This window comes from Triturus cristatus, chromosome 2_1 (genome assembly GCF_964204655.1).
Source record: "Triturus cristatus chromosome 2_1, aTriCri1.1, whole genome shotgun sequence".
Taxonomy (NCBI): Eukaryota; Metazoa; Chordata; class Amphibia; order Caudata; family Salamandridae; genus Triturus; species Triturus cristatus.
In genome coordinates this window covers 366,024,573-366,048,143 of record NC_140581.1, presented here as the reverse complement: position 1 = coordinate 366,048,143, position 23,571 = coordinate 366,024,573, and the positions used below count along the sequence as shown (strand labels likewise).

The 23,571-nt window shown below is 59.4% G+C and overlaps 26 non-coding genes across 26 annotated transcripts; all 26 read right to left on the bottom strand.

Annotated features, from left to right (window-relative positions):
* Positions 1-300: 300 nt before the first annotated feature.
* LOC146864735 (U1 spliceosomal RNA) lies at positions 301-464 on the bottom strand. The gene has a single exon (XR_014978003.1). It is a non-coding gene; the product is annotated as a U1 spliceosomal RNA (small nuclear RNA).
* Positions 465-1,378: 914 nt separating this feature from the next.
* Positions 1,379-1,542, bottom strand: LOC146864734 (U1 spliceosomal RNA). Its single transcript, XR_014978001.1, has one exon. It is a non-coding gene; the product is annotated as a U1 spliceosomal RNA (small nuclear RNA).
* A 617-nt stretch (positions 1,543-2,159) lies between these two features.
* On the bottom strand, positions 2,160-2,323 carry LOC146864733 (U1 spliceosomal RNA). Its single transcript, XR_014978000.1, has one exon. It is a non-coding gene; the product is annotated as a U1 spliceosomal RNA (small nuclear RNA).
* Positions 2,324-3,237: 914 nt separating this feature from the next.
* On the bottom strand, positions 3,238-3,401 carry LOC146864732 (U1 spliceosomal RNA). The gene has a single exon (XR_014977999.1). It is a non-coding gene; the product is annotated as a U1 spliceosomal RNA (small nuclear RNA).
* Positions 3,402-4,018: 617 nt separating this feature from the next.
* Positions 4,019-4,182, bottom strand: LOC146864731 (U1 spliceosomal RNA). Its single transcript, XR_014977998.1, has one exon. It is a non-coding gene; the product is annotated as a U1 spliceosomal RNA (small nuclear RNA).
* A 914-nt stretch (positions 4,183-5,096) lies between these two features.
* On the bottom strand, positions 5,097-5,260 carry LOC146864730 (U1 spliceosomal RNA). The gene has a single exon (XR_014977997.1). It is a non-coding gene; the product is annotated as a U1 spliceosomal RNA (small nuclear RNA).
* Positions 5,261-5,877: 617 nt separating this feature from the next.
* Positions 5,878-6,041, bottom strand: LOC146864729 (U1 spliceosomal RNA). The gene has a single exon (XR_014977366.1). It is a non-coding gene; the product is annotated as a U1 spliceosomal RNA (small nuclear RNA).
* Positions 6,042-6,955: 914 nt separating this feature from the next.
* LOC146864728 (U1 spliceosomal RNA) lies at positions 6,956-7,119 on the bottom strand. Its single transcript, XR_014977996.1, has one exon. It is a non-coding gene; the product is annotated as a U1 spliceosomal RNA (small nuclear RNA).
* Positions 7,120-7,736: 617 nt separating this feature from the next.
* Positions 7,737-7,900, bottom strand: LOC146864727 (U1 spliceosomal RNA). Its single transcript, XR_014977995.1, has one exon. It is a non-coding gene; the product is annotated as a U1 spliceosomal RNA (small nuclear RNA).
* A 617-nt stretch (positions 7,901-8,517) lies between these two features.
* LOC146864726 (U1 spliceosomal RNA) lies at positions 8,518-8,681 on the bottom strand. Its single transcript, XR_014977994.1, has one exon. It is a non-coding gene; the product is annotated as a U1 spliceosomal RNA (small nuclear RNA).
* Positions 8,682-9,595: 914 nt separating this feature from the next.
* LOC146864725 (U1 spliceosomal RNA) lies at positions 9,596-9,759 on the bottom strand. The gene has a single exon (XR_014977993.1). It is a non-coding gene; the product is annotated as a U1 spliceosomal RNA (small nuclear RNA).
* A 617-nt stretch (positions 9,760-10,376) lies between these two features.
* On the bottom strand, positions 10,377-10,540 carry LOC146864724 (U1 spliceosomal RNA). Its single transcript, XR_014977992.1, has one exon. It is a non-coding gene; the product is annotated as a U1 spliceosomal RNA (small nuclear RNA).
* Positions 10,541-11,454: 914 nt separating this feature from the next.
* LOC146864723 (U1 spliceosomal RNA) lies at positions 11,455-11,618 on the bottom strand. The gene has a single exon (XR_014977990.1). It is a non-coding gene; the product is annotated as a U1 spliceosomal RNA (small nuclear RNA).
* A 617-nt stretch (positions 11,619-12,235) lies between these two features.
* On the bottom strand, positions 12,236-12,399 carry LOC146864722 (U1 spliceosomal RNA). The gene has a single exon (XR_014977365.1). It is a non-coding gene; the product is annotated as a U1 spliceosomal RNA (small nuclear RNA).
* Positions 12,400-13,016: 617 nt separating this feature from the next.
* Positions 13,017-13,180, bottom strand: LOC146864721 (U1 spliceosomal RNA). Its single transcript, XR_014977989.1, has one exon. It is a non-coding gene; the product is annotated as a U1 spliceosomal RNA (small nuclear RNA).
* A 617-nt stretch (positions 13,181-13,797) lies between these two features.
* Positions 13,798-13,961, bottom strand: LOC146864720 (U1 spliceosomal RNA). Its single transcript, XR_014977988.1, has one exon. It is a non-coding gene; the product is annotated as a U1 spliceosomal RNA (small nuclear RNA).
* A 617-nt stretch (positions 13,962-14,578) lies between these two features.
* Positions 14,579-14,742, bottom strand: LOC146864719 (U1 spliceosomal RNA). Its single transcript, XR_014977987.1, has one exon. It is a non-coding gene; the product is annotated as a U1 spliceosomal RNA (small nuclear RNA).
* A 914-nt stretch (positions 14,743-15,656) lies between these two features.
* LOC146864718 (U1 spliceosomal RNA) lies at positions 15,657-15,820 on the bottom strand. Its single transcript, XR_014977986.1, has one exon. It is a non-coding gene; the product is annotated as a U1 spliceosomal RNA (small nuclear RNA).
* A 617-nt stretch (positions 15,821-16,437) lies between these two features.
* On the bottom strand, positions 16,438-16,601 carry LOC146864717 (U1 spliceosomal RNA). Its single transcript, XR_014977984.1, has one exon. It is a non-coding gene; the product is annotated as a U1 spliceosomal RNA (small nuclear RNA).
* A 914-nt stretch (positions 16,602-17,515) lies between these two features.
* On the bottom strand, positions 17,516-17,679 carry LOC146864716 (U1 spliceosomal RNA). The gene has a single exon (XR_014977983.1). It is a non-coding gene; the product is annotated as a U1 spliceosomal RNA (small nuclear RNA).
* Positions 17,680-18,296: 617 nt separating this feature from the next.
* On the bottom strand, positions 18,297-18,460 carry LOC146864715 (U1 spliceosomal RNA). The gene has a single exon (XR_014977982.1). It is a non-coding gene; the product is annotated as a U1 spliceosomal RNA (small nuclear RNA).
* A 914-nt stretch (positions 18,461-19,374) lies between these two features.
* Positions 19,375-19,538, bottom strand: LOC146864714 (U1 spliceosomal RNA). Its single transcript, XR_014977981.1, has one exon. It is a non-coding gene; the product is annotated as a U1 spliceosomal RNA (small nuclear RNA).
* Positions 19,539-20,155: 617 nt separating this feature from the next.
* On the bottom strand, positions 20,156-20,319 carry LOC146864713 (U1 spliceosomal RNA). Its single transcript, XR_014977980.1, has one exon. It is a non-coding gene; the product is annotated as a U1 spliceosomal RNA (small nuclear RNA).
* A 617-nt stretch (positions 20,320-20,936) lies between these two features.
* Positions 20,937-21,100, bottom strand: LOC146864712 (U1 spliceosomal RNA). The gene has a single exon (XR_014977978.1). It is a non-coding gene; the product is annotated as a U1 spliceosomal RNA (small nuclear RNA).
* A 914-nt stretch (positions 21,101-22,014) lies between these two features.
* LOC146864711 (U1 spliceosomal RNA) lies at positions 22,015-22,178 on the bottom strand. The gene has a single exon (XR_014977977.1). It is a non-coding gene; the product is annotated as a U1 spliceosomal RNA (small nuclear RNA).
* A 617-nt stretch (positions 22,179-22,795) lies between these two features.
* On the bottom strand, positions 22,796-22,959 carry LOC146864710 (U1 spliceosomal RNA). The gene has a single exon (XR_014977976.1). It is a non-coding gene; the product is annotated as a U1 spliceosomal RNA (small nuclear RNA).
* Between the last annotated feature and the right edge of the window lie 612 nt (positions 22,960-23,571).

The window sequence follows — 23,571 nt, the reverse complement described above, 5'->3', positions numbered from 1 at the left end:
GGCTTGGCAGGCCTAAATCGGGCCCAAAAGCAGATTTTTCAGGCCCTTTAAACTGTGCACAAGCAAAGGCTTTCGCAAGCACAACAGAGGGCTTGCCAGGTCGAAATCGGGCCCAGAAGCACGTTTCTAAGCCCTGAGCCAGCATCCCCAGGCTTGTAAATTTGCATATCTAATTGGCCCTCGCCCACTCCCCATTCCAGCCAGCTTACAGCACCCTGGACGGACCACAAGAAACGTCAAAGGGTGCTCCAGACTCCTTTTTATTTTTTTTTCCTTTTTGTCTTTCTTGAAACCAGAGATCAGGGGAAAGCGCGAACGCAGTCCCCCACTACCAGAAATTATGCAGTCGAGTATCCCGCATTTGGGGACATCGCAGGGGTCAGCACATCCGAAGTGCAATGGATGAGCCTCACCCTGGGAGAACCACCTTCGTGATCATGGTGTCTCCCCTGCCAGGTAAGTATGAGTTGGAAGGGGACAGGGTGAGGGCGGGCCGCTGGGCATCTCCCCGCAGAGCGAGGGTGGCATTCACACAGGCAAGGCCTGAGGCCGGGCGAAGCAGAGCATGGGCATTGTGGGGCGCAAGGTGACCAGCCAAGGCCCCTGTGCCCACTTTGGAAAGCGCGCAGCTACCCACAGCAGCTTCCCACAGGCCTCGGCCGGCCAGCAACATTTGCATGTCCACGCCCACCGGCAGCGCCAATCAGGGCCCTGCTTTCGCTATGCTGCACCTTGCTGACACGGGTGGGGGAAAGCCAGGGCTACAGCAAGCACAGAAGGGCGATTGCCATGTCGACTTTGGGCCCAGAAGCAGAGATTTGGGGCTTTTGAAGCCTAAGAGCTGCCACTGAGGCCGCCTCTAGAGGTATGCAGTGCCCTGTTGCCTGGCTAGGCCCCAGTCGACTGCTTGTGGCTGAAAGCCAGGGACAAACAGGCCTGCAAGCGAGCAGGGGTTCTCGCCCTGAGCCCCTCACGCCTTCCCGAACGCTCCCAAACGCTGCAGACAGAACCCTCGCCGGGCAGAGCCCTCGCCGGGCCACGGCCTGGGGTCCTCAGCCAGAGTCTGGGCCTGGGAAGGCTAGGGCGAGGCAAGAGGCTGGCAGCCAGGCCACAGCCCCAGGGGGGCGATGGAAAGGAGCAGACATGTCACCTGGCCAGGGCCTACTTCCCTGTCTCTGGATAGGTCCCCAGAGTGGGAGGCTGCAGCTATCCCATCATTCCCCAGGCTCAGTACTTAGCATGTGATTCCCTCTTGCCCACGCCCCCGCCCCCCTCCAATCCAGCCGCAGCACCCCAGAAAGAACACAGAAGACGAGAAAGGGTGCTCCAGACTCCTTTTTATTTTTTTTTCCTTTTTGTCTTTCTTGAAACCAGAGATCAGGGGAAAGCGCGAACGCAGTCCCCCACTACCAGAAATTATGCAGTCGAGTATCCCGCATTTGGGGACATCGCAGGGGTCAGCACATCCGAAGTGCAATGGATGAGCCTCACCCTGGGAGAACCACCTTCGTGATCATGGTGTCTCCCCTGCCAGGTAAGTATGAGTTGGAAGGGGACAGGGTGAGGGCGGGCCGCTGGGCATCTCCCCGCAGAGCGAGGGTGGCATTCACACAGGCAAGGCCTGAGGCCGGGCGAAGCAGAGCATGGGCATTGTGGGGCGCAAGGTGACCAGCCAAGGCCCCTGTGCCCACTTTGGAAAGCGCGCAGCTACCCACAGCAGCTTCCCACAGGCCTCGGCCGGCCAGCAACATTTGCATGTCCACGCCCACCGGCAGCGCCAATCAGGGCCCTGCTTTCGCTATGCTGCACCTTGCTGACACGGGTGGGGGAAAGCCAGGGCTACAGCAAGCACACGAGAGGGCTTGGCAGGCCTAAATCGGGCCCAAAAGCAGATTTTTCAGGCCCTTTAAACTGTGCACAAGCAAAGGCTTTCGCAAGCACAACAGAGGGCTTGCCAGGTCGAAATCGGGCCCAGAAGCACGTTTCTAAGCCCTGAGCCAGCATCCCCAGGCTTGTAAATTTGCATATCTAATTGGCCCTCGCCCACTCCCCATTCCAGCCAGCTTACAGCACCCTGGACGGACCACAAGAAACGTCAAAGGGTGCTCCAGACTCCTTTTTATTTTTTTTTCCTTTTTGTCTTTCTTGAAACCAGAGATCAGGGGAAAGCGCGAACGCAGTCCCCCACTACCAGAAATTATGCAGTCGAGTATCCCGCATTTGGGGACATCGCAGGGGTCAGCACATCCGAAGTGCAATGGATGAGCCTCACCCTGGGAGAACCACCTTCGTGATCATGGTGTCTCCCCTGCCAGGTAAGTATGAGTTGGAAGGGGACAGGGTGAGGGCGGGCCGCTGGGCATCTCCCCGCAGAGCGAGGGTGGCATTCACACAGGCAAGGCCTGAGGCCGGGCGAAGCAGAGCATGGGCATTGTGGGGCGCAAGGTGACCAGCCAAGGCCCCTGTGCCCACTTTGGAAAGCGCGCAGCTACCCACAGCAGCTTCCCACAGGCCTCGGCCGGCCAGCAACATTTGCATGTCCACGCCCACCGGCAGCGCCAATCAGGGCCCTGCTTTCGCTATGCTGCACCTTGCTGACACGGGTGGGGGAAAGCCAGGGCTACAGCAAGCACAGAAGGGCGATTGCCATGTCGACTTTGGGCCCAGAAGCAGAGATTTGGGGCTTTTGAAGCCTAAGAGCTGCCACTGAGGCCGCCTCTAGAGGTATGCAGTGCCCTGTTGCCTGGCTAGGCCCCAGTCGACTGCTTGTGGCTGAAAGCCAGGGACAAACAGGCCTGCAAGCGAGCAGGGGTTCTCGCCCTGAGCCCCTCACGCCTTCCCGAACGCTCCCAAACGCTGCAGACAGAACCCTCGCCGGGCAGAGCCCTCGCCGGGCCACGGCCTGGGGTCCTCAGCCAGAGTCTGGGCCTGGGGAGGCTAGGGCGAGGCAAGAGGCTGGCAGCCAGGCCACAGCCCCAGGGGGGCGATGGAAAGGAGCAGACATGTCACCTGGCCAGGGCCTACTTCCCTGTCTCTGGATAGGTCCCCAGAGTGGGAGGCTGCAGCTATCCCATCATTCCCCAGGCTCAGTACTTAGCATGTGATTCCCTCTTGCCCACGCCCCCGCCCCCCTCCAATCCAGCCGCAGCACCCCAGAAAGAACACAGAAGACGAGAAAGGGTGCTCCAGACTCCTTTTTATTTTTTTTTCCTTTTTGTCTTTCTTGAAACCAGAGATCAGGGGAAAGCGCGAACGCAGTCCCCCACTACCAGAAATTATGCAGTCGAGTATCCCGCATTTGGGGACATCGCAGGGGTCAGCACATCCGAAGTGCAATGGATGAGCCTCACCCTGGGAGAACCACCTTCGTGATCATGGTGTCTCCCCTGCCAGGTAAGTATGAGTTGGAAGGGGACAGGGTGAGGGCGGGCCGCTGGGCATCTCCCCGCAGAGCGAGGGTGGCATTCACACAGGCAAGGCCTGAGGCCGGGCGAAGCAGAGCATGGGCATTGTGGGGCGCAAGGTGACCAGCCAAGGCCCCTGTGCCCACTTTGGAAAGCGCGCAGCTACCCACAGCAGCTTCCCACAGGCCTCGGCCGGCCAGCAACATTTGCATGTCCACGCCCACCGGCAGCGCCAATCAGGGCCCTGCTTTCGCTATGCTGCACCTTGCTGACACGGGTGGGGGAAAGCCAGGGCTACAGCAAGCACACGAGAGGGCTTGGCAGGCCTAAATCGGGCCCAAAAGCAGATTTTTCAGGCCCTTTAAACTGTGCACAAGCAAAGGCTTTCGCAAGCACAACAGAGGGCTTGCCAGGTCGAAATCGGGCCCAGAAGCACGTTTCTAAGCCCTGAGCCAGCATCCCCAGGCTTGTAAATTTGCATATCTAATTGGCCCTCGCCCACTCCCCATTCCAGCCAGCTTACAGCACCCTGGACGGACCACAAGAAACGTCAAAGGGTGCTCCAGACTCCTTTTTATTTTTTTTTCCTTTTTGTCTTTCTTGAAACCAGAGATCAGGGGAAAGCGCGAACGCAGTCCCCCACTACCAGAAATTATGCAGTCGAGTATCCCGCATTTGGGGACATCGCAGGGGTCAGCACATCCGAAGTGCAATGGATGAGCCTCACCCTGGGAGAACCACCTTCGTGATCATGGTGTCTCCCCTGCCAGGTAAGTATGAGTTGGAAGGGGACAGGGTGAGGGCGGGCCGCTGGGCATCTCCCCGCAGAGCGAGGGTGGCATTCACACAGGCAAGGCCTGAGGCCGGGCGAAGCAGAGCATGGGCATTGTGGGGCGCAAGGTGACCAGCCAAGGCCCCTGTGCCCACTTTGGAAAGCGCGCAGCTACCCACAGCAGCTTCCCACAGGCCTCGGCCGGCCAGCAACATTTGCATGTCCACGCCCACCGGCAGCGCCAATCAGGGCCCTGCTTTCGCTATGCTGCACCTTGCTGACACGGGTGGGGGAAAGCCAGGGCTACAGCAAGCACAGAAGGGCGATTGCCATGTCGACTTTGGGCCCAGAAGCAGAGATTTGGGGCTTTTGAAGCCTAAGAGCTGCCACTGAGGCCGCCTCTAGAGGTATGCAGTGCCCTGTTGCCTGGCTAGGCCCCAGTCGACTGCTTGTGGCTGAAAGCCAGGGACAAACAGGCCTGCAAGCGAGCAGGGGTTCTCGCCCTGAGCCCCTCACGCCTTCCCGAATGCTCCCAAACGCTGCCGACAGAACCCTCGCCGGGCAGAGCCCTCGCCGGGCCACGGCCTGGGGTCCTCAGCCAGAGTCTGGGCCTGGGAAGGCTAGGGCGAGGCAAGAGGCTGGCAGCCAGGCCACAGCCCCAGGGGGGCGATGGAAAGGAGCAGACATGTCACCTGGCCAGGGCCTACTTCCCTGTCTCTGGATAGGTCCCCAGAGTGGGAGGCTGCAGCTATCCCATCATTCCCCAGGCTCAGTACTTAGCATGTGATTCCCTCTTGCCCACGCCCCCGCCCCCCTCCAATCCAGCCGCAGCACCCCAGAAAGAACACAGAAGACGAGAAAGGGTGCTCCAGACTCCTTTTTATTTTTTTTTCCTTTTTGTCTTTCTTGAAACCAGAGATCAGGGGAAAGCGCGAACGCAGTCCCCCACTACCAGAAATTATGCAGTCGAGTATCCCGCATTTGGGGACATCGCAGGGGTCAGCACATCCGAAGTGCAATGGATGAGCCTCACCCTGGGAGAACCACCTTCGTGATCATGGTGTCTCCCCTGCCAGGTAAGTATGAGTTGGAAGGGGACAGGGTGAGGGCGGGCCGCTGGGCATCTCCCCGCAGAGCGAGGGTGGCATTCACACAGGCAAGGCCTGAGGCCGGGCGAAGCAGAGCATGGGCATTGTGGGGCGCAAGGTGACCAGCCAAGGCCCCTGTGCCCACTTTGGAAAGCGCGCAGCTACCCACAGCAGCTTCCCACAGGCCTCGGCCGGCCAGCAACATTTGCATGTCCACGCCCACCGGCAGCGCCAATCAGGGCCCTGCTTTCGCTATGCTGCACCTTGCTGACACGGGTGGGGGAAAGCCAGGGCTACAGCAAGCACACGAGAGGGCTTGGCAGGCCTAAATCGGGCCCAAAAGCAGATTTTTCAGGCCCTTTAAACTGTGCACAAGCAAAGGCTTTCGCAAGCACAACAGAGGGCTTGCCAGGTCGAAATCGGGCCCAGAAGCACGTTTCTAAGCCCTGAGCCAGCATCCCCAGGCTTGTAAATTTGCATATCTAATTGGCCCTCGCCCACTCCCCATTCCAGCCAGCTTACAGCACCCTGGACGGACCACAAGAAACGTCAAAGGGTGCTCCAGACTCCTTTTTATTTTTTTTTCCTTTTTGTCTTTCTTGAAACCAGAGATCAGGGGAAAGCGCGAACGCAGTCCCCCACTACCAGAAATTATGCAGTCGAGTATCCCGCATTTGGGGACATCGCAGGGGTCAGCACATCCGAAGTGCAATGGATGAGCCTCACCCTGGGAGCACCACCTTCGTGATCATGGTGTCTCCCCTGCCAGGTAAGTATGAGTTGGAAGGGGACAGGGTGAGGGCGGGCCGCTGGGCATCTCCCCGCAGAGCGAGGGTGGCATTCACACAGGCAAGGCCTGAGGCCGGGCGAAGCAGAGCATGGGCATTGTGGGGCGCAAGGTGACCAGCCAAGGCCCCTGTGCCCACTTTGGAAAGCGCGCAGCTACCCACAGCAGCTTCCCACAGGCCTCGGCCGGCCAGCAACATTTGCATGTCCACGCCCACCGGCAGCGCCAATCAGGGCCCTGCTTTCGCTATGCTGCACCTTGCTGACACGGGTGGGGGAAAGCCAGGGCTACAGCAAGCACAGAAGGGCGATTGCCATGTCGACTTTGGGCCCAGAAGCAGAGATTTGGGGCTTTTGAAGCCTAAGAGCTGCCACTGAGGCCGCCTCTAGAGGTATGCAGTGCCCTGTTGCCTGGCTAGGCCCCAGTCGACTGCTTGTGGCTGAAAGCCAGGGACAAACAGGCCTGCAAGCGAGCAGGGGTTCTCGCCCTGAGCCCCTCACGCCTTCCCGAATGCTCCCAAACGCTGCCGACAGAACCCTCGCCGGGCAGAGCCCTCGCCGGGCCACGGCCTGGGGTCCTCAGCCAGAGTCTGGGCCTGGGAAGGCTAGGGCGAGGCAAGAGGCTGGCAGCCAGGCCACAGCCCCAGGGGGGCGATGGAAAGGAGCAGACATGTCACCTGGCCAGGGCCTACTTCCCTGTCTCTGGATAGGTCCCCAGAGTGGGAGGCTGCAGCTATCCCATCATTCCCCAGGCTCAGTACTTAGCATGTGATTCCCTCTTGCCCACGCCCCCGCCCCCCTCCAATCCAGCCGCAGCACCCCAGAAAGAACACAGAAGACGAGAAAGGGTGCTCCAGACTCCTTTTTATTTTTTTTTCCTTTTTGTCTTTCTTGAAACCAGAGATCAGGGGAAAGCGCGAACGCAGTCCCCCACTACCAGAAATTATGCAGTCGAGTATCCCGCATTTGGGGACATCGCAGGGGTCAGCACATCCGAAGTGCAATGGATGAGCCTCACCCTGGGAGAACCACCTTCGTGATCATGGTGTCTCCCCTGCCAGGTAAGTATGAGTTGGAAGGGGACAGGGTGAGGGCGGGCCGCTGGGCATCTCCCCGCAGAGCGAGGGTGGCATTCACACAGGCAAGGCCTGAGGCCGGGCGAAGCAGAGCATGGGCATTGTGGGGCGCAAGGTGACCAGCCAAGGCCCCTGTGCCCACTTTGGAAAGCGCGCAGCTACCCACAGCAGCTTCCCACAGGCCTCGGCCGGCCAGCAACATTTGCATGTCCACGCCCACCGGCAGCGCCAATCAGGGCCCTGCTTTCGCTATGCTGCACCTTGCTGACACGGGTGGGGGAAAGCCAGGGCTACAGCAAGCACACGAGAGGGCTTGGCAGGCCTAAATCGGGCCCAAAAGCAGATTTTTCAGGCCCTTTAAACTGTGCACAAGCAAAGGCTTTCGCAAGCACAACAGAGGGCTTGCCAGGTCGAAATCGGGCCCAGAAGCACGTTTCTAAGCCCTGAGCCAGCATCCCCAGGCTTGTAAATTTGCATATCTAATTGGCCCTCGCCCACTCCCCATTCCAGCCAGCTTACAGCACCCTGGACGGACCACAAGAAACGTCAAAGGGTGCTCCAGACTCCTTTTTATTTTTTTTTCCTTTTTGTCTTTCTTGAAACCAGAGATCAGGGGAAAGCGCGAACGCAGTCCCCCACTACCAGAAATTATGCAGTCGAGTATCCCGCATTTGGGGACATCGCAGGGGTCAGCACATCCGAAGTGCAATGGATGAGCCTCACCCTGGGAGAACCACCTTCGTGATCATGGTGTCTCCCCTGCCAGGTAAGTATGAGTTGGAAGGGGACAGGGTGAGGGCGGGCCGCTGGGCATCTCCCCGCAGAGCGAGGGTGGCATTCACACAGGCAAGGCCTGAGGCCGGGCGAAGCAGAGCATGGGCATTGTGGGGCGCAAGGTGACCAGCCAAGGCCCCTGTGCCCACTTTGGAAAGCGCGCAGCTACCCACAGCAGCTTCCCACAGGCCTCGGCCGGCCAGCAACATTTGCATGTCCACGCCCACCGGCAGCGCCAATCAGGGCCCTGCTTTCGCTATGCTGCACCTTGCTGACACGGGTGGGGGAAAGCCAGGGCTACAGCAAGCACACGAGAGGGCTTGGCAGGCCTAAATCGGGCCCAAAAGCAGATTTTTCAGGCCCTTTAAACTGTGCACAAGCAAAGGCTTTCGCAAGCACAACAGAGGGCTTGCCAGGTCGAAATCGGGCCCAGAAGCACGTTTCTAAGCCCTGAGCCAGCATCCCCAGGCTTGTAAATTTGCATATCTAATTGGCCCTCGCCCACTCCCCATTCCAGCCAGCTTACAGCACCCTGGACGGACCACAAGAAACGTCAAAGGGTGCTCCAGACTCCTTTTTATTTTTTTTTCCTTTTTGTCTTTCTTGAAACCAGAGATCAGGGGAAAGCGCGAACGCAGTCCCCCACTACCAGAAATTATGCAGTCGAGTATCCCGCATTTGGGGACATCGCAGGGGTCAGCACATCCGAAGTGCAATGGATGAGCCTCACCCTGGGAGAACCACCTTCGTGATCATGGTGTCTCCCCTGCCAGGTAAGTATGAGTTGGAAGGGGACAGGGTGAGGGCGGGCCGCTGGGCATCTCCCCGCAGAGCGAGGGTGGCATTCACACAGGCAAGGCCTGAGGCCGGGCGAAGCAGAGCATGGGCATTGTGGGGCGCAAGGTGACCAGCCAAGGCCCCTGTGCCCACTTTGGAAAGCGCGCAGCTACCCACAGCAGCTTCCCACAGGCCTCGGCCGGCCAGCAACATTTGCATGTCCACGCCCACCGGCAGCGCCAATCAGGGCCCTGCTTTCGCTATGCTGCACCTTGCTGACACGGGTGGGGGAAAGCCAGGGCTACAGCAAGCACAGAAGGGCGATTGCCATGTCGACTTTGGGCCCAGAAGCAGAGATTTGGGGCTTTTGAAGCCTAAGAGCTGCCACTGAGGCCGCCTCTAGAGGTATGCAGTGCCCTGTTGCCTGGCTAGGCCCCAGTCGACTGCTTGTGGCTGAAAGCCAGGGACAAACAGGCCTGCAAGCGAGCAGGGGTTCTCGCCCTGAGCCCCTCACGCCTTCCCGAACGCTCCCAAACGCTGCCGACAGAACCCTCGCCGGGCAGAGCCCTCGCCGGGCCACGGCCTGGGGTCCTCAGCCAGAGTCTGGGCCTGGGGAGGCTAGGGCGAGGCAAGAGGCTGGCAGCCAGGCCACAGCCCCAGGGGGGCGATGGAAAGGAGCAGACATGTCACCTGGCCAGGGCCTACTTCCCTGTCTCTGGATAGGTCCCCAGAGTGGGAGGCTGCAGCTATCCCATCATTCCCCAGGCTCAGTACTTAGCATGTGATTCCCTCTTGCCCACGCCCCCGCCCCCCTCCAATCCAGCCGCAGCACCCCAGAAAGAACACAGAAGACGAGAAAGGGTGCTCCAGACTCCTTTTTATTTTTTTTTCCTTTTTGTCTTTCTTGAAACCAGAGATCAGGGGAAAGCGCGAACGCAGTCCCCCACTACCAGAAATTATGCAGTCGAGTATCCCGCATTTGGGGACATCGCAGGGGTCAGCACATCCGAAGTGCAATGGATGAGCCTCACCCTGGGAGAACCACCTTCGTGATCATGGTGTCTCCCCTGCCAGGTAAGTATGAGTTGGAAGGGGACAGGGTGAGGGCGGGCCGCTGGGCATCTCCCCGCAGAGCGAGGGTGGCATTCACACAGGCAAGGCCTGAGGCCGGGCGAAGCAGAGCATGGGCATTGTGGGGCGCAAGGTGACCAGCCAAGGCCCCTGTGCCCACTTTGGAAAGCGCGCAGCTACCCACAGCAGCTTCCCACAGGCCTCGGCCGGCCAGCAACATTTGCATGTCCACGCCCACCGGCAGCGCCAATCAGGGCCCTGCTTTCGCTATGCTGCACCTTGCTGACACGGGTGGGGGAAAGCCAGGGCTACAGCAAGCACACGAGAGGGCTTGGCAGGCCTAAATCGGGCCCAAAAGCAGATTTTTCAGGCCCTTTAAACTGTGCACAAGCAAAGGCTTTCGCAAGCACAACAGAGGGCTTGCCAGGTCGAAATCGGGCCCAGAAGCACGTTTCTAAGCCCTGAGCCAGCATCCCCAGGCTTGTAAATTTGCATATCTAATTGGCCCTCGCCCACTCCCCATTCCAGCCAGCTTACAGCACCCTGGACGGACCACAAGAAACGTCAAAGGGTGCTCCAGACTCCTTTTTATTTTTTTTTCCTTTTTGTCTTTCTTGAAACCAGAGATCAGGGGAAAGCGCGAACGCAGTCCCCCACTACCAGAAATTATGCAGTCGAGTATCCCGCATTTGGGGACATCGCAGGGGTCAGCACATCCGAAGTGCAATGGATGAGCCTCACCCTGGGAGAACCACCTTCGTGATCATGGTGTCTCCCCTGCCAGGTAAGTATGAGTTGGAAGGGGACAGGGTGAGGGCGGGCCGCTGGGCATCTCCCCGCAGAGCGAGGGTGGCATTCACACAGGCAAGGCCTGAGGCCGGGCGAAGCAGAGCATGGGCATTGTGGGGCGCAAGGTGACCAGCCAAGGCCCCTGTGCCCACTTTGGAAAGCGCGCAGCTACCCACAGCAGCTTCCCACAGGCCTCGGCCGGCCAGCAACATTTGCATGTCCACGCCCACCGGCAGCGCCAATCAGGGCCCTGCTTTCGCTATGCTGCACCTTGCTGACACGGGTGGGGGAAAGCCAGGGCTACAGCAAGCACAGAAGGGCGATTGCCATGTCGACTTTGGGCCCAGAAGCAGAGATTTGGGGCTTTTGAAGCCTAAGAGCTGCCACTGAGGCCGCCTCTAGAGGTATGCAGTGCCCTGTTGCCTGGCTAGGCCCCAGTCGACTGCTTGTGGCTGAAAGCCAGGGACAAACAGGCCTGCAAGCGAGCAGGGGTTCTCGCCCTGAGCCCCTCACGCCTTCCCGAATGCTCCCAAACGCTGCCGACAGAACCCTCGCCGGGCAGAGCCCTCGCCGGGCCACGGCCTGGGGTCCTCAGCCAGAGTCTGGGCCTGGGAAGGCTAGGGCGAGGCAAGAGGCTGGCAGCCAGGCCACAGCCCCAGGGGGGCGATGGAAAGGAGCAGACATGTCACCTGGCCAGGGCCTACTTCCCTGTCTCTGGATAGGTCCCCAGAGTGGGAGGCTGCAGCTATCCCATCATTCCCCAGGCTCAGTACTTAGCATGTGATTCCCTCTTGCCCACGCCCCCGCCCCCCTCCAATCCAGCCGCAGCACCCCAGAAAGAACACAGAAGACGAGAAAGGGTGCTCCAGACTCCTTTTTATTTTTTTTTCCTTTTTGTCTTTCTTGAAACCAGAGATCAGGGGAAAGCGCGAACGCAGTCCCCCACTACCAGAAATTATGCAGTCGAGTATCCCGCATTTGGGGACATCGCAGGGGTCAGCACATCCGAAGTGCAATGGATGAGCCTCACCCTGGGAGAACCACCTTCGTGATCATGGTGTCTCCCCTGCCAGGTAAGTATGAGTTGGAAGGGGACAGGGTGAGGGCGGGCCGCTGGGCATCTCCCCGCAGAGCGAGGGTGGCATTCACACAGGCAAGGCCTGAGGCCGGGCGAAGCAGAGCATGGGCATTGTGGGGCGCAAGGTGACCAGCCAAGGCCCCTGTGCCCACTTTGGAAAGCGCGCAGCTACCCACAGCAGCTTCCCACAGGCCTCGGCCGGCCAGCAACATTTGCATGTCCACGCCCACCGGCAGCGCCAATCAGGGCCCTGCTTTCGCTATGCTGCACCTTGCTGACACGGGTGGGGGAAAGCCAGGGCTACAGCAAGCACACGAGAGGGCTTGGCAGGCCTAAATCGGGCCCAAAAGCAGATTTTTCAGGCCCTTTAAACTGTGCACAAGCAAAGGCTTTCGCAAGCACAACAGAGGGCTTGCCAGGTCGAAATCGGGCCCAGAAGCACGTTTCTAAGCCCTGAGCCAGCATCCCCAGGCTTGTAAATTTGCATATCTAATTGGCCCTCGCCCACTCCCCATTCCAGCCAGCTTACAGCACCCTGGACGGACCACAAGAAACGTCAAAGGGTGCTCCAGACTCCTTTTTATTTTTTTTTCCTTTTTGTCTTTCTTGAAACCAGAGATCAGGGGAAAGCGCGAACGCAGTCCCCCACTACCAGAAATTATGCAGTCGAGTATCCCGCATTTGGGGACATCGCAGGGGTCAGCACATCCGAAGTGCAATGGATGAGCCTCACCCTGGGAGCACCACCTTCGTGATCATGGTGTCTCCCCTGCCAGGTAAGTATGAGTTGGAAGGGGACAGGGTGAGGGCGGGCCGCTGGGCATCTCCCCGCAGAGCGAGGGTGGCATTCACACAGGCAAGGCCTGAGGCCGGGCGAAGCAGAGCATGGGCATTGTGGGGCGCAAGGTGACCAGCCAAGGCCCCTGTGCCCACTTTGGAAAGCGCGCAGCTACCCACAGCAGCTTCCCACAGGCCTCGGCCGGCCAGCAACATTTGCATGTCCACGCCCACCGGCAGCGCCAATCAGGGCCCTGCTTTCGCTATGCTGCACCTTGCTGACACGGGTGGGGGAAAGCCAGGGCTACAGCAAGCACACGAGAGGGCTTGGCAGGCCTAAATCGGGCCCAAAAGCAGATTTTTCAGGCCCTTTAAACTGTGCACAAGCAAAGGCTTTCGCAAGCACAACAGAGGGCTTGCCAGGTCGAAATCGGGCCCAGAAGCACGTTTCTAAGCCCTGAGCCAGCATCCCCAGGCTTGTAAATTTGCATATCTAATTGGCCCTCGCCCACTCCCCATTCCAGCCAGCTTACAGCACCCTGGACGGACCACAAGAAACGTCAAAGGGTGCTCCAGACTCCTTTTTATTTTTTTTTCCTTTTTGTCTTTCTTGAAACCAGAGATCAGGGGAAAGCGCGAACGCAGTCCCCCACTACCAGAAATTATGCAGTCGAGTATCCCGCATTTGGGGACATCGCAGGGGTCAGCACATCCGAAGTGCAATGGATGAGCCTCACCCTGGGAGAACCACCTTCGTGATCATGGTGTCTCCCCTGCCAGGTAAGTATGAGTTGGAAGGGGACAGGGTGAGGGCGGGCCGCTGGGCATCTCCCCGCAGAGCGAGGGTGGCATTCACACAGGCAAGGCCTGAGGCCGGGCGAAGCAGAGCATGGGCATTGTGGGGCGCAAGGTGACCAGCCAAGGCCCCTGTGCCCACTTTGGAAAGCGCGCAGCTACCCACAGCAGCTTCCCACAGGCCTCGGCCGGCCAGCAACATTTGCATGTCCACGCCCACCGGCAGCGCCAATCAGGGCCCTGCTTTCGCTATGCTGCACCTTGCTGACACGGGTGGGGGAAAGCCAGGGCTACAGCAAGCACACGAGAGGGCTTGGCAGGCCTAAATCGGGCCCAAAAGCAGATTTTTCAGGCCCTTTAAACTGTGCACAAGCAAAGGCTTTCGCAAGCACAACAGAGGGCTTGCCAGGTCGAAATCGGGCCCAGAAGCACGTTTCTAAGCCCTGAGCCAGCATCCCCAGGCTTGTAAATTTGCATATCTAATTGGCCCTCGCCCACTCCCCATTCCAGCCAGCTTACAGCACCCTGGACGGACCACAAGAAACGTCAAAGGGTGCTCCAGACTCCTTTTTATTTTTTTTTCCTTTTTGTCTTTCTTGAAACCAGAGATCAGGGGAAAGCGCGAACGCAGTCCCCCACTACCAGAAATTATGCAGTCGAGTATCCCGCATTTGGGGACATCGCAGGGGTCAGCACATCCGAAGTGCAATGGATGAGCCTCACCCTGGGAGAACCACCTTCGTGATCATGGTGTCTCCCCTGCCAGGTAAGTATGAGTTGGAAGGGGACAGGGTGAGGGCGGGCCGCTGGGCATCTCCCCGCAGAGCGAGGGTGGCATTCACACAGGCAAGGCCTGAGGCCGGGCGAAGCAGAGCATGGGCATTGTGGGGCGCAAGGTGACCAGCCAAGGCCCCTGTGCCCACTTTGGAAAGCGCGCAGCTACCCACAGCAGCTTCCCACAGGCCTCGGCCGGCCAGCAACATTTGCATGTCCACGCCCACCGGCAGCGCCAATCAGGGCCCTGCTTTCGCTATGCTGCACCTTGCTGACACGGGTGGGGGAAAGCCAGGGCTACAGCAAGCACACGAGAGGGCTTGGCAGGCCTAAATCGGGCCCAAAAGCAGATTTTTCAGGCCCTTTAAACTGTGCACAAGCAAAGGCTTTCGCAAGCACAACAGAGGGCTTGCCAGGTCGAAATCGGGCCCAGAAGCACGTTTCTAAGCCCTGAGCCAGCATCCCCAGGCTTGTAAATTTGCATATCTAATTGGCCCTCGCCCACTCCCCATTCCAGCCAGCTTACAGCACCCTGGACGGACCACAAGAAACGTCAAAGGGTGCTCCAGACTCCTTTTTATTTTTTTTTCCTTTTTGTCTTTCTTGAAACCAGAGATCAGGGGAAAGCGCGAACGCAGTCCCCCACTACCAGAAATTATGCAGTCGAGTATCCCGCATTTGGGGACATCGCAGGGGTCAGCACATCCGAAGTGCAATGGATGAGCCTCACCCTGGGAGAACCACCTTCGTGATCATGGTGTCTCCCCTGCCAGGTAAGTATGAGTTGGAAGGGGACAGGGTGAGGGCGGGCCGCTGGGCATCTCCCCGCAGAGCGAGGGTGGCATTCACACAGGCAAGGCCTGAGGCCGGGCGAAGCAGAGCATGGGCATTGTGGGGCGCAAGGTGACCAGCCAAGGCCCCTGTGCCCACTTTGGAAAGCGCGCAGCTACCCACAGCAGCTTCCCACAGGCCTCGGCCGGCCAGCAACATTTGCATGTCCACGCCCACCGGCAGCGCCAATCAGGGCCCTGCTTTCGCTATGCTGCACCTTGCTGACACGGGTGGGGGAAAGCCAGGGCTACAGCAAGCACAGAAGGGCGATTGCCATGTCGACTTTGGGCCCAGAAGCAGAGATTTGGGGCTTTTGAAGCCTAAGAGCTGCCACTGAGGCCGCCTCTAGAGGTATGCAGTGCCCTGTTGCCTGGCTAGGCCCCAGTCGACTGCTTGTGGCTGAAAGCCAGGGACAAACAGGCCTGCAAGCGAGCAGGGGTTCTCGCCCTGAGCCCCTCACGCCTTCCCGAACGCTCCCAAACGCTGCCGACAGAACCCTCGCCGGGCAGAGCCCTCGCCGGGCCACGGCCTGGGGTCCTCAGCCAGAGTCTGGGCCTGGGGAGGCTAGGGCGAGGCAAGAGGCTGGCAGCCAGGCCACAGCCCCAGGGGGGCGATGGAAAGGAGCAGACATGTCACCTGGCCAGGGCCTACTTCCCTGTCTCTGGATAGGTCCCCAGAGTGGGAGGCTGCAGCTATCCCATCATTCCCCAGGCTCAGTACTTAGCATGTGATTCCCTCTTGCCCACGCCCCCGCCCCCCTCCAATCCAGCCGCAGCACCCCAGAAAGAACACAGAAGACGAGAAAGGGTGCTCCAGACTCCTTTTTATTTTTTTTTCCTTTTTGTCTTTCTTGAAACCAGAGATCAGGGGAAAGCGCGAACGCAGTCCCCCACTACCAGAAATTATGCAGTCGAGTATCCCGCATTTGGGGACATCGCAGGGGTCAGCACATCCGAAGTGCAATGGATGAGCCTCACCCTGGGAGAACCACCTTCGTGATCATGGTGTCTCCCCTGCCAGGTAAGTATGAGTTGGAAGGGGACAGGGTGAGGGCGGGCCGCTGGGCATCTCCCCGCAGAGCGAGGGTGGCATTCACACAGGCAAGGCCTGAGGCCGGGCGAAGCAGAGCATGGGCATTGTGGGGCGCAAGGTGACCAGCCAAGGCCCCTGTGCCCACTTTGGAAAGCGCGCAGCTACCCACAGCAGCTTCCCACAGGCCTCGGCCGGCCAGCAACATTTGCATGTCCACGCCCACCGGCAGCGCCAATCAGGGCCCTGCTTTCGCTATGCTGCACCTTGCTGACACGGGTGGGGGAAAGCCAGGGCTACAGCAAGCACACGAGAGGGCTTGGCAGGCCTAAATCGGGCCCAAAAGCAGATTTTTCAGGCCCTTTAAACTGTGCACAAGCAAAGGCTTTCGCAAGCACAACAGAGGGCTTGCCAGGTCGAAATCGGGCCCAGAAGCACGTTTCTAAGCCCTGAGCCAGCATCCCCAGGCTTGTAAATTTGCATATCTAATTGGCCCTCGCCCACTCCCCATTCCAGCCAGCTTACAGCACCCTGGACGGACCACAAGAAACGTCAAAGGGTGCTCCAGACTCCTTTTTATTTTTTTTTCCTTTTTGTCTTTCTTGAAACCAGAGATCAGGGGAAAGCGCGAACGCAGTCCCCCACTACCAGAAATTATGCAGTCGAGTATCCCGCATTTGGGGACATCGCAGGGGTCAGCACATCCGAAGTGCAATGGATGAGCCTCACCCTGGGAGAACCACCTTCGTGATCATGGTGTCTCCCCTGCCAGGTAAGTATGAGTTGGAAGGGGACAGGGTGAGGGCGGGCCGCTGGGCATCTCCCCGCAGAGCGAGGGTGGCATTCACACAGGCAAGGCCTGAGGCCGGGCGAAGCAGAGCATGGGCATTGTGGGGCGCAAGGTGACCAGCCAAGGCCCCTGTGCCCACTTTGGAAAGCGCGCAGCTACCCACAGCAGCTTCCCACAGGCCTCGGCCGGCCAGCAACATTTGCATGTCCACACCCACCGGCAGCGCCAATCAGGGCCCTGCTTTCGCTATGCTGCACCTTGCTGACACGGGTGGGGGAAAGCCAGGGCTACAGCAAGCACAGAAGGGCGATTGCCATGTCGACTTTGGGCCCAGAAGCAGAGATTTGGGGCTTTTGAAGCCTAAGAGCTGCCACTGAGGCCGCCTCTAGAGGTATGCAGTGCCCTGTTGCCTGGCTAGGCCCCAGTCGACTGCTTGTGGCTGAAAGCCAGGGACAAACAGGCCTGCAAGCGAGCAGGGGTTCTCGCCCTGAGCCCCTCACGCCTTCCCGAACGCTCCCAAACGCTGCCGACAGAACCCTCGCCGGGCAGAGCCCTCGCCGGGCCACGGCCTGGGGTCCTCAGCCAGAGTCTGGGCCTGGGGAGGCTAGGGCGAGGCAAGAGGCTGGCAGCCAGGCCACAGCCCCAGGGGGGCGATGGAAAGGAGCAGACATGTCACCTGGCCAGGGCCTACTTCCCTGTCTCTGGATAGGTCCCCAGAGTGGGAGGCTGCAGCTATCCCATCATTCCCCAGGCTCAGTACTTAGCATGTGATTCCCTCTTGCCCACGCCCCCGCCCCCCTCCAATCCAGCCGCAGCACCCCAGAAAGAACACAGAAGACGAGAAAGGGTGCTCCAGACTCCTTTTTATTTTTTTTTCCTTTTTGTCTTTCTTGAAACCAGAGATCAGGGGAAAGCGCGAACGCAGTCCCCCACTACCAGAAATTATGCAGTCGAGTATCCCGCATTTGGGGACATCGCAGGGGTCAGCACATCCGAAGTGCAATGGATGAGCCTCACCCTGGGAGAACCACCTTCGTGATCATGGTGTCTCCCCTGCCAGGTAAGTATGAGTTGGAAGGGGACAGGGTGAGGGCGGGCCGCTGGGCATCTCCCCGCAGAGCGAGGGTGGCATTCACACAGGCAAGGCCTGAGGCCGGGCGAAGCAGAGCATGGGCATTGTGGGGCGCAAGGTGACCAGCCAAGGCCCCTGTGCCCACTTTGGAAAGCGCGCAGCTACCCACAGCAGCTTCCCACAGGCCTCGGCCGGCCAGCAACATTTGCATGTCCACGCCCACCGGCAGCGCCAATCAGGGCCCTGCTTTCGCTATGCTGCACCTTGCTGACACGGGTGGGGGAAAGCCAGGGCTACAGCAAGCACACGAGAGGGCTTGGCAGGCCTAAATCGGGCCCAAAAGCAGATTTTTCAGGCCCTTTAAACTGTGCACAAGCAAAGGCTTTCGCAAGCACAACAGAGGGCTTGCCAGGTCGAAATCGGGCCCAGAAGCACGTTTCTAAGCCCTGAGCCAGCATCCCCAGGCTTGTAAATTTGCATATCTAATTGGCCCTCGCCCACTCACCATTCCAGCCAGCTTACAGCACCCTGGACGGACCACAAGAAACGTCAAAGGGTGCTCCAGACTCCTTTTTATTTTTTTTTCCTTTTTGTCTTTCTTGAAACCAGAGATCAGGGGAAAGCGCGAACGCAGTCCCCCACTACCAGAAATTATGCAGTCGAGTATCCCGCATTTGGGGACATCGCAGGGGTCAGCACATCCGAAGTGCAATGGATGAGCCTCACCCTGGGAGAACCACCTTCGTGATCATGGTGTCTCCCCTGCCAGGTAAGTATGAGTTGGAAGGGGACAGGGTGAGGGCGGGCCGCTGGGCATCTCCCCGCAGAGCGAGGGTGGCATTCACACAGGCAAGGCCTGAGGCCGGGCGAAGCAGAGCATGGGCATTGTGGGGCGCAAGGTGACCAGCCAAGGCCCCTGTGCCCACTTTGGAAAGCGCGCAGCTACCCACAGCAGCTTCCCACAGGCCTCGGCCGGCCAGCAACATTTGCATGTCCACACCCACCGGCAGCGCCAATCAGGGCCCTGCTTTCGCTATGCTGCACCTTGCTGACACGGGTGGGGGAAAGCCAGGGCTACAGCAAGCACAGAAGGGCGATTGCCATGTCGACTTTGGGCCCAGAAGCAGAGATTTGGGGCTTTTGAAGCCTAAGAGCTGCCACTGAGGCCGCCTCTAGAGGTATGCAGTGCCCTGTTGCCTGGCTAGGCCCCAGTCGACTGCTTGTGGCTGAAAGCCAGGGACAAACAGGCCTGCAAGCGAGCAGGGGTTCTCGCCCTGAGCCCCTCACGCCTTCCCGAACGCTCCCAAACGCTGCCGACAGAACCCTCGCCGGGCAGAGCCCTCGCCGGGCCACGGCCTGGGGTCCTCAGCCAGAGTCTGGGCCTGGGGAGGCTAGGGCGAGGCAAGAGGCTGGCAGCCAGGCCACAGCCCCAGGGGGGCGATGGAAAGGAGCAGACATGTCACCTGGCCAGGGCCTACTTCCCTGTCTCTGGATAGGTCCCCAGAGTGGGAGGCTGCAGCTATCCCATCATTCCCCAGGCTCAGTACTTAGCATGTGATTCCCTCTTGCCCACGCCCCCGCCCCCCTCCAATCCAGCCGCAGCACCCCAGAAAGAACACAGAAGACGAGAAAGGGTGCTCCAGACTCCTTTTTATTTTTTTTTCCTTTTTGTCTTTCTTGAAACCAGAGATCAGGGGAAAGCGCGAACGCAGTCCCCCACTACCAGAAATTATGCAGTCGAGTATCCCGCATTTGGGGACATCGCAGGGGTCAGCACATCCGAAGTGCAATGGATGAGCCTCACCCTGGGAGAACCACCTTCGTGATCATGGTGTCTCCCCTGCCAGGTAAGTATGAGTTGGAAGGGGACAGGGCGAGGGCGGGCCGCTGAGCATCTCCCCGCAGAGCGAGGGTGGCATTCACACAGGCAAGGCCTGAGGCCGGGCGAAGCAGAGCATGGGCATTGTGGGGCGCAAGGTGACCAGCCAAGGCCCCTGTGCCCACTTTGGAAAGCGCGCAGCTACCCACAGCAGCTTCCCACAGGCCTCGGCCGGCCAGCAACATTTGCATGTCCACGCCCACCGGCAGCGCCAATCAGGGCCCTGCTTTCGCTATGCTGCACCTTGCTGACACGGGTGGGGGAAAGCCAGGGCTACAGCAAGCACACGAGAGGGCTTGGCAGGCCTAAATCGGGCCCAAAAGCAGATTTTTCAGGCCCTTTAAACTGTGCACAAGCAAAGGCTTTCGCAAGCACAACAGAGGGCTTGCCAGGTCGAAATCGGGCCCAGAAGCACGTTTCTAAGCCCTGAGCCAGCATCCCCAGGCTTGTAAATTTGCATATCTAATTGGCCCTCGCCCACTCCCCATTCCAGCCAGCTTACAGCACCCTGGACGGACCACAAGAAACGTCAAAGGGTGCTCCAGACTCCTTTTTATTTTTTTTTCCTTTTTGTCTTTCTTGAAACCAGAGATCAGGGGAAAGCGCGAACGCAGTCCCCCACTACCAGAAATTATGCAGTCGAGTATCCCGCATTTGGGGACATCGCAGGGGTCAGCACATCCGAAGTGCAATGGATGAGCCTCACCCTGGGAGAACCACCTTCGTGATCATGGTGTCTCCCCTGCCAGGTAAGTATGAGTTGGAAGGGGACAGGGTGAGGGCGGGCCGCTGGGCATCTCCCCGCAGAGCGAGGGTGGCATTCACACAGGCAAGGCCTGAGGCCGGGCGAAGCAGAGCATGGGCATTGTGGGGCGCAAGGTGACCAGCCAAGGCCCCTGTGCCCACTTTGGAAAGCGCGCAGCTACCCACAGCAGCTTCCCACAGGCCTCGGCCGGCCAGCAACATTTGCATGTCCACGCCCACCGGCAGCGCCAATCAGGGCCCTGCTTTCGCTATGCTGCACCTTGCTGACACGGGTGGGGGAAAGCCAGGGCTACAGCAAGCACACGAGAGGGCTTGGCAGGCCTAAATCGGGCCCAAAAGCAGATTTTTCAGGCCCTTTAAACTGTGCACAAGCAAAGGCTTTCGCAAGCACAACAGAGGGCTTGCCAGGTCGAAATCGGGCCCAGAAGCACGTTTCTAAGCCCTGAGCCAGCATCCCCAGGCTTGTAAATTTGCATATCTAATTGGCCCTCGCCCACTCCCCATTCCAGCCAGCTTACAGCACCCTGGACGGACCACAAGAAACGTCAAAGGGTGCTCCAGACTCCTTTTTATTTTTTTTTCCTTTTTGTCTTTCTTGAAACCAGAGATCAGGGGAAAGCGCGAACGCAGTCCCCCACTACCAGAAATTATGCAGTCGAGTATCCCGCATTTGGGGACATCGCAGGGGTCAGCACATCCGAAGTGCAATGGATGAGCCTCACCCTGGGAGAACCACCTTCGTGATCATGGTGTCTCCCCTGCCAGGTAAGTATGAGTTGGAAGGGGACAGGGTGAGGGCGGGCCGCTGGGCATCTCCCCGCAGAGCGAGGGTGGCATTCACACAGGCAAGGCCTGAGGCCGGGCGAAGCAGAGCATGGGCATTGTGGGGCGCAAGGTGACCAGCCAAGGCCCCTGTGCCCACTTTGGAAAGCGCGCAGCTACCCACAGCAGCTTCCCACAGGCCTCGGCCGGCCAGCAACATTTGCATGTCCACGCCCACCGGCAGCGCCAATCAGGGCCCTGCTTTCGCTATGCTGCACCTTGCTGACACGGGTGGGGGAAAGCCAGGGCTACAGCAAGCACAGAAGGGCGATTGCCATGTCGACTTTGGGCCCAGAAGCAGAGATTTGGGGCTTTTGAAGCCTAAGAGCTGCCACTGAGGCCGCCTCTAGAGGTATGCAGTGCCCTGTTGCCTGGCTAGGCCCCAGTCGACTGCTTGTGGCTGAAAGCCAGGGACAAACAGGCCTGCAAGCGAGCAGGGGTTCTCGCCCTGAGCCCCTCACGCCTTCCCGAACGCTCCCAAACGCTGCCGACAGAACCCTCGCCGGGCAGAGCCCTCGCCGGGCCACGGCCTGGGGTCCTCAGCCAGAGTCTGGGCCTGGGGAGGCTAGGGCGAGGCAAGAGGCTGGCAGCCAGGCCACAGCCCCAGGGGGGCGATGGAAAGGAGCAGACATGTCACCTGGCCAGGGCCTACTTCCCTGTCTCTGGATAGGTCCCCAGAGTGGGAGGCTGCAGCTATCCCATCATTCCCCAGGCTCAGTACTTAGCATGTGATTCCCTCTTGCCCACGCCCCCGCCCCCCTCCAATCCAGCCGCAGCACCCCAGAAAGAACACAGAAGACGAGAAAGGGTGCTCCAGACTCCTTTTTATTTTTTTTTCCTTTTTGTCTTTCTTGAAACCAGAGATCAGGGGAAAGCGCGAACGCAGTCCCCCACTACCAGAAATTATGCAGTCGAGTATCCCGCATTTGGGGACATCGCAGGGGTCAGCACATCCGAAGTGCAATGGATGAGCCTCACCCTGGGAGAACCACCTTCGTGATCATGGTGTCTCCCCTGCCAGGTAAGTATGAGTTGGAAGGGGACAGGGTGAGGGCGGGCCGCTGGGCATCTCCCCGCAGAGCGAGGGTGGCATTCACACAGGCAAGGCCTGAGGCCGGGCGAAGCAGAGCATGGGCATTGTGGGGCGCAAGGTGACCAGCCAAGGCCCCTGTGCCCACTTTGGAAAGCGCGCAGCTACCCACAGCAGCTTCCCACAGGCCTCGGCCGGCCAGCAACATTTGCATGTCCACGCCCACCGGCAGCGCCAATCAGGGCCCTGCTTTCGCTATGCTGCACCTTGCTGACACGGGTGGGGGAAAGCCAGGGCTACAGCAAGCACACGAGAGGGCTTGGCAGGCCTAAATCGGGCCCAAAAGCAGATTTTTCAGGCCCTTTAAACTGTGCACAAGCAAAGGCTTTCGCAAGCACAACAGAGGGCTTGCCAGGTCGAAATCGGGCCCAGAAGCACGTTTCTAAGCCCTGAGCCAGCATCCCCAGGCTTGTAAATTTGCATATCTAATTGGCCCTCGCCCACTCCCCATTCCAGCCAGCTTACAGCACCCTGGACGGACCACAAGAAACGTCAAAGGGTGCTCCAGACTCCTTTTTATTTTTTTTTCCTTTTTGTCTTTCTTGAAACCAGAGATCAGGGGAAAGCGCGAACGCAGTCCCCCACTACCAGAAATTATGCAGTCGAGTATCCCGCATTTGGGGACATCGCAGGGGTCAGCACATCCGAAGTGCAATGGATGAGCCTCACCCTGGGAGAACCACCTTCGTGATCATGGTGTCTCCCCTGCCAGGTAAGTATGAGTTGGAAGGGGACAGGGTGAGGGCGGGCCGCTGGGCATCTCCCCGCAGAGCGAGGGTGGCATTCACACAGGCAAGGCCTGAGGCCGGGCGAAGCAGAGCATGGGCATTGTGGGGCGCAAGGTGACCAGCCAAGGCCCCTGTGCCCACTTTGGAAAGCGCGCAGCTACCCACAGCAGCTTCCCACAGGCCTCGGCCGGCCAGCAACATTTGCATGTCCACGCCCACCGGCAGCGCCAATCAGGGCCCTGCTTTCGCTATGCTGCACCTTGCTGACACAGGTGGGGGAAAGCCAGGGCTACAGCAAGCACAGAAGGGCGATTGCCATGTCGACTTTGGGCCCAGAAGCAGAGATTTGGGGCTTTTGAAGCCTAAGAGCTGCCACTGAGGCCGCCTCTAGAGGTATGCAGTGCCCTGTTGCCTGGCTAGGCCCCAGTCGACTGCTTGTGGCTGAAAGCCAGGGACAAACAGGCCTGCAAGCGAGCAGGGGTTCTCGCCCTGAGCCCCTCACGCCTTCCCGAATGCTCCCAAACGCTGCCGACAGAACCCTCGCCGGGCAGAGCCCTCGCCGGGCCACGGCCTGGGGTCCTCAGCCAGAGTCTGGGCCTGGGAA